This window comes from Nematolebias whitei, chromosome 14 (genome assembly GCF_014905685.2).
Source record: "Nematolebias whitei isolate Nwh7 chromosome 14, NemWhi1, whole genome shotgun sequence".
Lineage (NCBI taxonomy): Eukaryota > Metazoa > Chordata > Actinopteri > Cyprinodontiformes > Rivulidae > Nematolebias > Nematolebias whitei.
This window is the reverse complement of record NC_056511.1, coordinates 19884162-19889104: the sequence shown is the minus strand read 5'-3', so window position 1 is coordinate 19889104 and position 4943 is coordinate 19884162. Positions and strand designations below refer to the sequence as shown.

Sequence of the window (4943 nt, the reverse complement as noted above, 5' to 3'; positions counted from 1 at the left end):
ATATATATATATATATATATATATATATATATATATATATATATATATATATATATAAATTATTTGATTAAAATAATAATAATAATTTAAAATAACAGACAATGAAAATTGATTTCTGCAAGTTCCACTGGTGTTCAGGCCCCTGAACTTCATTAAAAGTTTAAAAAATTTTGACTCACTACCTATTTTAGGATTTATTTCTTCTTCTTTCGGCTGTTCCCTTCCTCAGGGCTCGATACAACGAACTAACTCGCAAAAGACTTGGCAATTGTTTCTACGCTGGATGCCCTTCCTGATGCAACCAGAGACCACCCAGCTACCACAGCCGTCTTGTGTGGAGCAGAGCTGCCATCTAGGGCGCCCGGTAGAGCTGTCATTTTTAATTCGAACAAGGAGCCCAGCCCCGCCAGACCCGGATTAAGGCCTGGCCATAATAATGTGCTTAATGTGCGGGCCGGGTCGGGCTTTTGATTGCGTCAGCAGATGCGCACGGCTGTTAATCCAATTATATGGCAACATGGCTTGCCATACATACACCAGCCGCATGCAGCCATTTGACCACGTGCTGACCGGCCTTGAAAGAGGTCAGAAGTTCAGTTCAGCATCAGATGGACTACTGCCAGCGATCCATCAGCCCAAATGGACGTTCACTCAGCCGCTGCACTCAGCGGACACACGTGGCCGACGACTCAAACAGAAAAGATCACAAAATATCTGACATGCCAGAGCAGGGTCCGTGTCTGAATGATGCAGAATGCAGCAGAAGAAGCAGGGATTTAATGCACTTTGACGGACATGAAAGGACAAACACCCCCTCAGCTCCCATCCATTTTCTGCCCCCTGAGCTGTGCGCGTCCGTCCACCGTTAATAACGATATAAGCAGTCAAAGCTTAATTAAAAATGTCGGGGGTGGTCGAACTGACATCTTTGCGATCACAGGCTCACCTTCTCTAACCTCTGACTATTTAGGAATAAAATAGTAAAATCTGCCATAATTAATATTTACTGCACATGTAAATCAGAGGGGTCGTCAATAACACCTGCTCCAAGTACAGAATTATTGTACGCACAGTGCAAGAACTGACTTTTGATAAAAAAACGTTTCTGATAAATAGTTAGTTTTATTTATTTCACTTTAATTATCAGAAATATCTTTATTGTTTAATCTTTATTATTTAATACCTTATCGCATGGTTTTGTATTTCTCGTTTTGTTTTTTTAGCGAGTCCAATTGGTCCTTCTCATCCTGGACATTTCATTGCATTGTTGACCTTGTGTTAACCTGCACATGACAAACAAACAAACAAACAAACATATCATACGTTCAATGTTGTTTTATTTTCTTTTAAAGGACGTTTTCACTCGTTTTCTTTACTGAGAAATGTTTATAGTGACTTTACTTGTGAAATCACATCCTAAACTAGAAAATTTAATTAAAATAAATCGAATAAAAATACATTTAAATTAAATTAACTTAAAAATAGCTACTGTAAGAGTTTTGACTTGGACAGTATTGAAGGAGAGTGGAATGGAACGCTCAGAGCACGTTTCAATTCCATTTGAGAGCAGCTATATACGACACAAACACGAATCAACCACTTCAACAATTACATCTGAAGTGTATTCCTGCTCCAACTGCACAACAGTTTTTCACTAAACTAATTTGACTACAGCGTGACACCGCTGCGAATCAATGCTCACACTATTGTGAGCTCAGAGCGTACTCATTTGAATTTATCTACTCGGTCTAGCACCTACTGCTACAGCATTTCATCATCGTCTTCAGGCCTCAACATGAATCTCGGTGTCTAACTGTCGGGACTCTCCACAGCGCAGGTGCTCAGTCTGTTCTTGGATAGCTGCAGGACAGCATTCAGCTCAGGGGTCTACAATTCTAACTACAGTATTTTCTGGAGTAGAAGTCGCAGTTTTTTTGCGTAGATTTGTCAGTTCAGCAACTTATAAATGTTTTTTTCCCCTCTTCATGATGCTTTTTTTGCCTGATGCGATTTATACTCCAGAAAATACAGCACAAGCTTTTAGGTAATGATAAACCATCGGTTTGTCAATTTATTCAAAAGAAAAAAGGAAAACAAAAACTTTTAGTAATTTCTCACAAGAATTGACATACTTGTAATTTTTGTGTATAGCATTATTTTTCTCACACCGTGTCCTTAAAACAAGTATTTTTTTTCCCCACTTGAATTAACTTTTTATACCTAATGCATCGAAGGCCCCTTCTTTAGAATGGGAGTTTAATCAATGCGCACGGCGTTGGTGGGGATGGGCCATCCTGTGCCGAAGCTTCGGAGCGTGCGTCAAGAAGCCCCGGAGGTGAAGCGAGTACCGCAGCTCGTCTCGTTAAGGGCGAGTGATGTCAGTGATGATGTATGGAGCCTCACTAGTTCAGGAAAGGACTCGAGTTTTGGCGCACTTCGTTAGCTTGTATAAATTAAATGGATCCCTGAAAACCTGTAGAGTTTGTGCTGGGAGTTTCACCACTTTATGACAGAGGAGCTTATTTTCACGGAGCCGGCAAAAAGAAGGATTTCACCTGTGTGGAAACACTTTGAGGAGATTTCTCCCAATATTACACAGAATATTATTTTGTCTGTTGCATACTGAAATGTGTTACAACTATTCTGCAAAAGTCCCTTTTAAAAAGGACTAAAACCTTTTTCGTTCTTCAGTTATTACAATGCTGTTTTTCCTCTTGAGCTTTTATTTGGAGGGCATGTAGAATCACAGGTGTAAAGTGCATTATGAATAGTTTATCACTGTTATTGCTGTTGTTACACTCACATATCAGTTTTTTCCATTTCAAGGTGAGGTGTTTGTGTTTCAACATGCGTCACATTTGTTAAGCAATTATGATAATGATGACATTAACAATACTAGCTTTAACTTATGCACGTCACAAAATGAAAAAACACGAACGGTCATTGCGCATGTTGACGACACAAGTATAATCTCATCTAATGTAATCCCAGTGGGTAGAAAGGAGGTGCTGGATGAGGCTTTGGTCTCCATGATTGTTAGAGACAAACAGCCAGCACAGTCAAAGACAAAAGCTTCAGGGACTTTGTTGCAAAACTGGATCCAACCCATGTTCTCTCTACTAGAAAGGTATGAGTTGGGCATGTTGAAAATATGAAACATTTAAATAAATGAAATCATCATTGTTTTCTTGCTTCCTTTTAGGCTATTAATGCCACAGTTGAAGCCAAATAACAAAAAGTGAAGCAGGCCAAAGCCGAGGTCCTGAAAGTTCCTGCAGTTTGTTTGACAGCAGACGTGGACGATTTCAGAGAGAAGTCGACCGAGTCCAAGCTCAGCAGAATAAATACTTGTCCTTAATAAAAATGAATAAAGTCACCTCGTTTCCAGGATTCATAAGCACACTAACTGTCCCACCACTGCAACATTTTTAATATCTAATGACATCAATTATACATTGCATATTTATGAAAATAAATAAAATGCTTCTATTACCATTAACCCAGAATGCTGCTGAGTCTTAACTGGAATTAGTAAGAGAGATCATGTCTCTCCAGTTTTAGCTTCTCTCCATTGGCTCCCTGTCAAATTCAGAATTGAATTCAAACTCTTATTTGTAACCTACAAAGCCCTCAACATCCTAGCTCCATCTTATATTACAGATCTTATTGTTCCATATTTTCCTAAGTGAGCACTTCGCTCTCAGACTGCAGGTTTACTTGCGGTTCCTAGAGTTTCTAAGAGCAGAATGGGGGGCAGAGCTTTCTGTTGTCAGGCCAGTTTCCGTCCATAAGGCTGACACATTGTCCAGTTTTAAGACCGGACTTAAGACTTTCAATTTTGATAAATCCTCATGGCTTCATCTGGTCATTGCTAGTTATCTACATATACAGACAGAAAACACACCGTGGACCCTTACACACCTTTGAAGATTAAATTTATGTTAGTCAGACCAGAGAACCACAAATTCCATCTTATAGCAGATTACTAATTCAGGAGCTCCTTTCAGACAACACAAAGCTCAGAAAGAAGTGATCATTTAATGGTTCTAGATGCTTAAACAACAAGTAAACTTAGAGACGCATCGACTGAAATCTGGTCTAAAGGTGAAATATTTGACCTAAACTACAGTCAACTAGAGGCCTGCATTTGGTTGTGATTGGCAAGAAAATTGGTACTTGAACATGAGCTCTTTTCTTGTTCTGCTGGACTAACCGGCTACAACGTGTCAAAATGCTCAGCTGCAAGTTCTCTCAGCTAAACCAGATCACATGCTGCAGTTGAGCATTCACACTGGATAAGACGCTGCCCTCAACATTTCTGGGCCCACCAGTGCTCGTATAAATCTGTGCATGTCTTCATATTAATTTAAAACTTTGCACATCATCCCATTATCTTTGACCCACTTCTTCTTTTGCACAGAGGGCAACTCAGTCCATTTCTTCAAAATTTAACAAGATAACCACCTAAAAACATTTATTTGTTTGCTCGACTTTATAGTAAAGGTGTGTCTCACACAGTTGAACTTTTACTTAATAAATGCACTTTAATGGTCAAATCAGCTACATTTCGCCGGGGCAGCGCAGCGAAATGAAGCTGATTCGGTTTCTTCAGGCAGACGACGGTGGCAGTCTGTGGCAAGCCGACTGCGTCATTAATAGCCACTTTTACCTATTGCATGATACAACGGCATGCCTTACTACTCAAGTGCCATCTAGTGGCTGAAAATGATAGGGTTCAAAATTTTCAGTCAGAATGAATGAAAACGATCATATCTCAGACAAAAATTGGTTTATAAATATGGAAAAAATCCATAAATACGTCGCTTCAGCATGTAAGTCACAGGACATGCAAATTTTGCAAAAACTGCACCGTGTACCACAAAAAATATGGTAAGTAGTGTAAGTGTAGTTTATTTTAATGTGTGTGTGTGTGTATATATACA

At 39.3% G+C, this 4943-nt stretch overlaps 2 protein-coding genes across 3 annotated transcripts in view; one reads left to right on the top strand and one right to left on the bottom strand.

Annotated features, from left to right (window-relative positions):
- Positions 1-4943, top strand: part of smad9 (SMAD family member 9) — a 937424-nt gene that overhangs the window by 102435 nt on the left and 830046 nt on the right. The gene's annotated exons all lie outside the window — the stretch shown is intronic.
- mis18a (MIS18 kinetochore protein A) overlaps positions 1-4943 on the bottom strand; it is a 14655-nt gene that overhangs the window by 1079 nt on the left and 8633 nt on the right. The window lies entirely within an intron of this gene.